Source organism: Vitis vinifera, chromosome 18, assembly GCF_030704535.1.
Source record: "Vitis vinifera cultivar Pinot Noir 40024 chromosome 18, ASM3070453v1".
Lineage (NCBI taxonomy): Eukaryota > Viridiplantae > Streptophyta > Magnoliopsida > Vitales > Vitaceae > Vitis > Vitis vinifera.
In genome coordinates this window covers 28,461,594-28,472,129 of record NC_081822.1, presented here as the reverse complement: position 1 = coordinate 28,472,129, position 10,536 = coordinate 28,461,594, and positions in this window count along the sequence as shown.

Sequence of the window (10,536 nt, the reverse complement as noted above, 5' to 3'; positions counted from 1 at the left end):
CCACTTTAATTTTCATCAATCCTTATTTCATCCAATTTTTAAAAATTTAAGACGATTTAAAGATTGAAAATTGAATAAGGATTTTCTAAAAATTTTAAGACAATGTGTATGCAAAATGGAGTAAGACACACCAATTTTTTTTATTAGTGTTATTATATATACTATGAAAAAAAAGTTATTCGACATGTATTATATTGTATTTCCTATCAAAATGGCTAATGGACTATACATATTTGTATATGACAATATTTTATCGACTCACAATTTTTCAAAGAAACACCTTACAAATAGAATTAAGAGATCACCATTTGATGTATTAATATTTTTTTTCTAAGACTAGACCTTTACCCTTTATTTAACTTGATAATATTCACGTAGCTACTAAAGAGATCACTAATATTTTATGTATCAATTTATTTTTTTTTTTTTTAAAAAGTAGTTAGACCTCTACCCTCAAACCTCTTTTTATATCTTGATCATGTTCTTCACTATAGTAGTATTTCAAACCTCCCCTACTTAAAGCTACAATATTAATGGATTGATTATAATGCAATACAAACACAACTTAAAAAATAAAAATAAAAATAATCAAAGAAAAAAATATAAATAAATACCTCATATTATTAGGAATTGTGACCTTGTATTGAATGTAAGGTCAAGGCTTCACCAACCCTAAACTCTACAAATATGATATTATCTTATCAACTCAAAATTTTCGGGGGAAACCATATAAATACTTAAGAGATCATCATTTTATGGGTTAATTTTTTATTTTTTTATTTTTATGAATTCAGACCTTTACTCGTTATACTTGAAATATATAACTTAATATTATTGAAGTATATACTAAATGGGTGTTTGGTAAAACTTAATATTTATTATTTAATGACTTAAATTGATTTTAAGTTCAATTGTTATTGAATATATATTAACTTAAAACTTATTATTTATTTATTTTACTATAAGTATTAAAATTGTTTGGTAAAATTAACTTGAAATTTATTCTAAATTATTAAATTGATAAATTTACTTTGATTAATTTTAACCAATATTTAAGTTTTAGTTGTTAACTTAACACTTATTACTTCTTTTTTTTACTTTAAGTATTAAGAATGTATGCTAAGTTGATTTAAAATTTATTTTAAATTATCATATTGACATCTTTACCCTCTTTAATTCTAATTGACATTTACCCTCATTAATATAAAGTAATAAATTTATTTGCTAAACATTCATATTTAAAGTATAAAAACACCTAATATTTCATAAAATAATTAAAAACTATTTAGTATAAAATATGAAATAATATTTTACTACCAAATAAATGCACGACATATTATATTAAAATTAATACTAAAAAGTCGAATGTTATTTATAATTCAACTTACAAAAAGTCATCTAAAATTTATAATTTACTTGCATTTACTAAAATATAAAAATATCTTGTTCACACAAGGCAAAATTAAAACTAAAAGTTAATACACTTGATTGATTTCAATTGCATTTTGGTATGATGAACTTAAATAATTGATCAAATGAACTCAAATAAATCATCATTTTCCTACTGTCGTTGATCATTACATATATCTTCCAACTCAACATTTTTATTATTAAACCAAATAAATAATTCATTACTAATTACAATTAATTGAAGAAAATTATATAATGCAACACAAGCAAGTACAATGTTAGTTTGAGTACAAAATTGGTTTGGTGTCATCCTCTTTGATATTGGAAAATGTGTTTCTAAGACATCAAATGCTTGCTCAATAACATATCAAAGTCTAGTGTGAATTTGATTGAATTTTTCTGTTTTTCTCTTGGCACGACTACCATTCTAAAAATCTGGCAACCAATATCTAATATATGTGAATGGTACCGTAAATCCTTTAGTATGTGAATAAGCTACATCTGCCAAATAATATTTATCTAACAAAAACATAAAATCATAAGTTAGATTTTTTTTTTTTAACAAAGAAATTGATAAATAAAAAACCAATAAAAATAGATGAATTTATTTGGCCCCATTATTTTTAATCTCCCTTCTCATTAAAATGAAATAACCACACTGTGTATGAAGCTTAAGAGATGATGTTTTTGAATTTTTATTTCAAAAACAAAAATTAGAAATAGAACTTCACTAGTGGGCTATTATGAAACAAAGAGAACAGAGCAAAGAATTCTTTAATCTTATTATGATAATGACTAAAATAGAGGGAATAAAAGAAAGATGATGGGAAACAAATTTTGTAACTAACTTCTAGCTCACCTAAAAAAACTAATAAAAGGAAAAGGAGTTGCAATAGAAAAAAGAAAAAATAATAATAACTAAACTTAATACTCCTCGAGATGAAGAATGAATGTTATAACTTTCCATCTTGCTAAGAAGAAATTGAAATTGAGCAACGAAAAGAGGTTTGGTCAGTAACTATGCTAACGTATGTTGAGTAGAAATATGAAGAGTCTTCAAGGTTCCATTTTGGATCTTCTCTTGAACAATGTGTCAATCAATCTTTTTGTGTTGTGAACAAAATAATAGGATGTGTGTGACTAATATGTCGATATTTTAATAGAGACAATAGCCAAATTATTTCACAAGTAGCATTAGTTGTTGATTGATATTTAACTTCTATTAAAGCCTAGAAACCGTGTGTTACTTCTTAGATTTTCAAGAGACTAGGGAATCCCCAATAAAAATGCAAAAGTTGCTAATGTACCTTCTAGTATTAGGACAAGCAGCCCAATTTGAGTATGCAAAACCTTTTTACTCAATTGAGGACTTAGATGATAAGAAAAGTCCCTAACCTACAATGTTCTTTATGTATTATAAAACATGTTAAGCAGCTTGAAAATTATGAATTCTTGATTTAGCAAGAAATTGACTTAACTAATTCACATAGTAAGATAAATCAAATCTAGTTATGGTAAGATACAACAAGTTACCAAGTAACTATTTGTATTGAGAGAGGTCATCAATTCATCACTTTCTTCTTGAGATAACTTGATATTAGGATTCAAAGGAATTTTTCTTATCTTGCATCTGAGGAAACCTGCTTAAGACAAAAGTTGTAAGGCATAATGTTTTTGGCTCAATGAAATTCCACTTAAGGATCTAGCTACTTCAACTCCAAGGAAATATTTCAAGGTTCCCAAATCCTTTAGTTTGAATCAGTTGTCAAAGGCCTTCTTTAGGCCATCAATATCACATGGATTATTACTAGCTATTACCATGTCATCAACATAAACTAATAATGTCATGAATGAACTTCCATTTCCTTTAATAAATAAAGAGTTGTCTGTAGCAAATTCTGTAAAGTCTTCTTCTAGAAAAGTATTAGAGAAGTTGGAAAACCACTGTTTAGAGGTTTGTTTCGACCTATAGTGAGACTTGTGAAGCTTACACATGTCATTAACAAGAAAGGACTCCCCCTCATGGTGAAAACCTGACAACAATGACATGTACACTTCTTTAGATAAATCATCATGAAGAACAGTGTTGTTAACATCAAGCTAAGTAAGACTTTCCATCCTTGAATAGCTGCAAAAGTAAGAAGAACTTTCATAATAAGTTTAACAATAGGGGAAAAAGTCTCAAAATAATCAATGCCCTCTTGTTGAGTATAACCCTTGTCAAGCAAATAAGATTTATATCACTCTATACTTCCATCAGCTTGATATTTAATGTGATGGACCTATTTGTAGACAACACGTTTACAAGGTGGTAAGGAAGTCAAAGACCATGTTCCATTGCTATCAAGGGCCTTAAATTCCACAGTCATAGCTTCTTGCCATTCTAGAATGGTAACAACCTCAAAATAAGAAGTAGGCTCATGGTGAGAGGAAATAGAATGGATAAAGGTTCTGTGACTAGGAAATAGTGTGTCATATCCTATGACTTGAGATAATGAATGAGAAGTAAAGTTACAAATATTGGTTGCAGAGTAACAATGATAGTCTTGTAAATAAAAGGGGTGGTGCAAAACTTGAGATAACCAAGTAATGATGTTAGGATTGGAATCATTTAACAGGAAATGTGAGGTGGTTAAAGAATCTATAGAGAACTTTGTTCACGAGAAGGTGAAATAGAAAAAGACAAAACTCTATTGGAAAAGAAATTATAAGTGAAAGTATGAGAGAGAATGTTCTTAAAAGGAAAAATTGACTCATGAAACTCAACATCCCAAGAAATAAAAATTGCATTAGTAGTAAGATTAAGAAGTTTGTATTCTTTATATCCAAGAGGATAGCTAAGAAAGACAACTTGTGTGGCATGTGGTGAAAATTTGAAATGATGATGCATTAGTATGGAGCATCACAAAGGTAACTAAAAGCATAAAAATAAAAATAACATGGTTGTTTGTTCCAAGGTAGTTCAGTGGGGATTTTGTTAGATAAAAGTGTTGAAGGACTTTTGTTGATAAGGTATAAGGCGATCAAAACACAATCACCGCAATAGGCTAAAGGAATGTGAGATTTGAAAATGTAAAGTTCATACCACGTTGAGAATATGTTGGTGTTTTTGTTTTACAACAAAATTTTGTTGTTGAGTATCAACACAAGAATGAAAAGAAAGGATTCCCTAATCACGAAAGAATTTAGAGAATGACAATTCAGAGGTATTATCAAAATGTACAGATTTTATTTTCATGCCAAATTGATTTTGAATTAAATTGACAAACTCAAGAAAAACATGAACAACATCAAATTTAGCATACGATAGGTAAACTAAGGTAAAATGAGTGCAATCATTCACAATGGTAAGAAAATAACAATAACCTTTTGTTGTGAGAATGTGAAATGGACTCCATATATTATAGTGTATTAAATGGAAAGGTGCAATAGACAAATTATTAGAAGAAATAAAAAAGCAATCTACGTTGCTTAGCCAAATGACACATGAAATAGCATGAAAGTATGTCTATAATTTGATTGATATGCAATGTATTTCTTAGAGTTTGGATTTTTACATAAAATGGATGTCCTAATCTAGAATGTCAAAGTTCAATTTGAGACTGAAACAACTTCATTACATTTGGCTAAAACATTAACAAATTGATGATTATAACTTGGAAAATCCAAAACATAAAGGTTGTCCTACCTTCTACATATCCCAATCACTGTGGCTTATGAATGGTCCTTAATAACTCAAGAATAAAAAATAAAAATGATTGAGTAATGATGACTTTGTGTGATGGCACTAACAAAAAGGAGATTGAAGTTAAAATTTGGAACAAACAAACCATTAATGAAGATAAGATTATTAGAAAGCTTCATTGACCTTATGTGACTAATAGGGATGGAGTGATCATCAAGAAAAGTGACAAATAAATTATTAATGGGGTTAGAATGAAAGAAAAATTTCAAAGAACAAGAAGCATGGTGTGTAGCACCAATGTCCAAAATCCAGGAGGATGAGAGAATTAAATGGTTAACTAACATAGAGGATAAAGAGAGTATACCATTGAAATTAACCATAAAAGGCCTAGTCCATTGTGATTCTGGAAGAATTTGAGAGCTACTATGGAGTTGAGAACTTAGAAAAGCAATAGTTGCTAGCATTGACTTGTAGTGAGAGATCCAATAAGGTTATCAAAGGAACTCGAATCATCTTTCATAGTGGAAGCTACTTGATTAACTTGTGTCTTTTATTGAGAGACTTTTGATCTGGACTTGTAACCAAAAGAACATCCATAGAACTTATAACATTTGTCAATGGTGTGCTCCTGAATACCACAATGTGAGCAAACAGGTCTTTCACATTTGGATTATGGGGTGAAATTTCTTGAAATAATAATTAGGAAATTTGGGTCTCCAAACAACATCGAATCAAGAGAAGGTGAAGATTTATTGTTAAAGGTGCATTGGTGTTCTTTCTAAACAACCAAACTAAAAACTTTAGTGAGAGAAGGTAAATGATCCATCAAAAGAATCTAAGTGCGAGTTTGTGTATAAAAATTGTTCAAGCCTATAAAAAATTGCATTACATATTCTCGTTCTTGGTAATATATCCAACTTCATGTAGCTATGCATTCGCAAATTAGAAGCATTTGAAAATCCTTAAGTTCATCCCAAAGAATTTTGAGTCGAGTGTAGTAGGTATTTACATCTAAGACACTTTGATACAATTCAATTAGATGTTTCTTGATTTGGAAAATTTGTAAACCATTATTCTAATGAAATCGTTCACATAAATCATTCCAAATTTCAGTGGTGGTGGAGATAGGTAATAGGCTATCGATGATGTCTCGAGCTACAACATTAAGAAGCTAAGAAATAACCATACTATTGTAGTGAGTCCAAACACCAATGAGAAGATTACTCAAATGAGGCCGATGAATGCTTCCATCTACAAATCCAACCTTGTTCTAAGTAGTAAGAGTTATGGTCATGGTATGACTCTAGGAATTATAATTCGATATTGTGAGTTGATTGAAAATAAGAGCAAGCCTTGGGTGATCTTAGTTGTGCAAGAAATAAAGACTAGATGAATCCTCCATGGAAAGCAAATTTGTGGTGCCGACAATTTGTCAATTTTTTACACTACCTCACGCCATAAAAGAAGAAAAAAAATAAAGGGGTAGTAAATGCTTAAAGCTCTAATACCATATGATGAAACAAACAAAGAGAGAGAGAAAGAGAGAGAGAGAGAGCAAAACATTCTTCAATTTTATTCTAAAAATAACCAAAACAAATAGAATAAAAGAAAGGGGTTGGACAATAAATTCTATAATACGAACAATTCAATTTGCGATGAAATAGGTGTGTTAGAAATTTGTGATAGCTTAAATCTATCGCAAAAGTAACTATAAGTGGGTCTATAATACTTAATTTTTTGGGAGTGCAACTTCCAACTCACCCAAAAAAACTAATATAAGGAAAAAAAGTTACAATAGAAACATTAACTAAACTTAATAGATTAGTTCATAAAACTCAATATATATATATATATATATATATTATAAACTCATAATATCCATTCCAAAAAAATTTGGAAAAAAGTAATATAAGTGGGTAGAATATTGTTCTTTGTATTGACACTCACAACAAACTCATCTCTTCCTTTGTCATCAACTTCTAAAGCTATATTAGAAAATAGTTGTTCCAACAAATTGCATCTTTGCAATTGAGAAGCAATGCCTACAAAAATGTCCAACACAAATGAATCTCTATGGACAAATTCAATTAACAGCTAAAAAAGGAAATAACATTTTGAATCTAATATATATCTTTTGTTCTTTCAATTTTCTAATAAGTATATTAGTTTGTAAGAAAATGTACGAAAAGGAAAAAATTTAGAACCATTGCATCTCCAAATTAAGGGTTACAATCCATTAGATAGAAAAAAAAAACGTCCACTCGACTAAGCAAAATACCATCCCATTATGATGATTGAGATCTTCCATTTAAGAAAGAAACCAACATAAATTAAAGTCGAATTTATATTTTGTTTTCTTTCCCTTTCCGTTTGTTTCCTTAACAACTAAATGCGAGGAAATTAAAAAAATTGAGAAGAGAGAGAAGAGAAAGAGATGATGAAGAAATAGGGGAAAAAACTGTCAACTAAACCGCATAGCTTCATTAAACTATCAATTGATGGAAGGTTTCTATTTCCCAGATCCTAAATATGACAAGTTAAAGAATCAATTATTTAATTTCTTTTTAGCTTCCAACATTTTCTTAACACTCAAACAAATTGCTAAAATCATCTCATTCAAAATTTTTTTAAAAAAAAACCCCCCTCACATCAAAATTTTTTAACATTAGTCAATTAAAAATAAGAAGTAAAAAATAAACCCTAAAAAACACATATTACAATTCTTTAAGTTTTTCATCTTCTCAAGCGACCAAACATGGTTTTTTCTTTTCTTTTCTTTTTTCTTTTTTTTTTTGTAGCTTTCTTGGTCACCAAACACTACTCAAATTTAATCCCAAAAAGAGGGGAAAAAAACAATCAACACTATCTAGAAACATGAGAAGCAATTTCACATCTAGGGCTTCAATTGAAAAATGAGAAATAGAATGTAACCTATTCATCAACCAAGGAGATTTGAAGTAGCAATGGAGGTAGAGCGACAATTAAGGTCGAGTAATAACGAAGGTCGTAGAGTAGCAAAGTAGATTGTGGATGTAGAAGAGGTAACCAGAGCAAATGTAAGCAAAAAAGTAAAATGAAGATGTGGAATTAATAATAAGTTAATTGTTTTTACTTAGTACATAAAGTTATTTTTAATTTTAAATAATACTATTAAGTTATTTTACCAAATATGTTTAATTTACTTAATGTCTTAAATTAAATTATTAAAATATATTAAGTCATTAAATAAATTAAACATGTTTGATAAAATAACTTAATATCATAACTTAAAGTAAAAAAAATAACATTAAATATTAAGTTAAAATAGTTAACTTATTATTAATCTTAATATCTTTCACCTCATTTATCCATATTTAGTGAAAATATATTTTATAAATAGGATTTTACATTCACAACTCATCTTTTATAATAAATATTTTTGTAGTTATCTTATACTTCTACAATACTTTAAACATGAATGTTTAATAAATAATATTTTTAATTAACATTAGTGAAAATATAAATCTTTGTTAAAATTAATGAGGGTAAATATGTCAATTTGATGATTTGAATAAAACTTACGTCAACTTTACCAAACAACCTTAATACTTAAAGTAAAAAAATAAGTAATAAGTTTTAAGTTAATAATTTAAAAATAATTTAACTTAAAGTCAATTTAAGTTATTAAGTAATAAGTATTAAGTTTTATCAAACACCCTCTAAGATAACTATTTTAATTTAATACTTAAAGTTAAAATTAACGTTAAGTTGTACTATTAAGGCATTTTACTAAAAATGATAAATTATTTAATTATTTAAATTAAGTTATTAAGTCACATTAAGTTATTAAATTAATTTATTAAAGACCCTTTAAGTATTCTTTCAAAAACATTTTATTGAAACTTGCAATACACACATTAATCTCAGCACCTTTGGAATAACTCATTAAATAAATAAAGTAAAAATCTTACCAAAAAAATAAAAGAAAGAAAGAAAAAACCTCCATTTGAGAAATCTAATTAAATTTAGGTTGAGATTTCACTATCCTCTCAACACGACAAACAAACAACCAACCACAAATATAACATTATCTCGTTAGCTTATAACTTTTCGGAAAAAAAAAAAAAAAAAACAAACAAACCATTATAATTGGATTTAAGAAATCATTATTTAATGCATTAAACTTTTTTTCCTAAAATTAGACCTTTACCGGTAAAGTGTTGTTTATAAAACTTAATCTTGTTTAAAACCGTTATTAGTAATATTTCATATCTCTTACTTGAAAGGTTGGAATTACATGGATCGTCCCAACATTATTCGAGCAAACCTCAAAAAAATCTTTAACAAAAACTTGAATTAGGAAATTCAAACCTTTCATTAAATTTGAGTCAAGGCTTTACCAACCCTAATCCATAAAAACCCAACCAATTTGCTCAAATTGCAATAAAAATTTATTTCCAAACTCCACTTTACTCTTCTTCTAAAAGGGAATTCGAATCCCTTAAGATCTCCTTCTAGTAACAACAACATTTCAATCGGAATCGCTCTAAGTATTCTCTCAAATCTTTCTTATTGAAACTTACAATATACACATTAATCTCAGCACCTGCGGAACAACTCATAAAAAAAATCTTACAAAAAAAAAAAAGACCTCTATTGAGAAATCTAATCCTTGCGTTAGATTCATAGGTTGAGGTTTCACCAACCCCTCAACACGACAAACAAACAACCAACTACAAATATGACATTATCTCATTAGTTTATAACTTTTCGAAAAATAAATCGTTATAATTAGATTTAAGAGATCATCATATAATACGTTGACTTTTTTTTTTAAATTAGACCTTTATCGATAAAAGTGTTGTTTGTAAAATTTAGAACCGTTACTAGTAATATTTCATTTCTCTCCAACTTGAAAGGTTTGAATTGCATGGATCAATCCCAACATTATTTAAGCAAACCTCAAAAAAATCTTTTACAAAAAGTCGAATTAGAAAATTCAAACCTTTCATTAAATTTGAGTCAAGGTTTCACCAATCCAATAAAATCACTACCAATTCCCTCAAATTGATAAAAATTTCTTTCCAAACTCCACTTTACTCTCCTTCTAAAAGGGAACAGGAATCCCTCGAGATCTCCTTCTAGTAACAACAACATTTCAACACTCCATAGATGGAAAGAGAGACAAAAATAAATAAGACAACATCACATACGTATGGGGGAAATGAGAAACTACATGAAAATCAAATGGTTTGCAATAGCAAAACAGAGGGTGGAGGAGCCGCAAACACGTAAAAAGAGGCCTTACCAACCAAACAGGGCCGTATTCGAAACCGCTTGTCGTTCCCACCAACTCAGTCAAACCGCATCCCACCAACTCATGGGCCCCACTCACTCCCTTTGCCCTCCCCCACCTTCCCCCTTCCCCCACCTTCCCTTCTTTCCATATAAATAAATCCCTC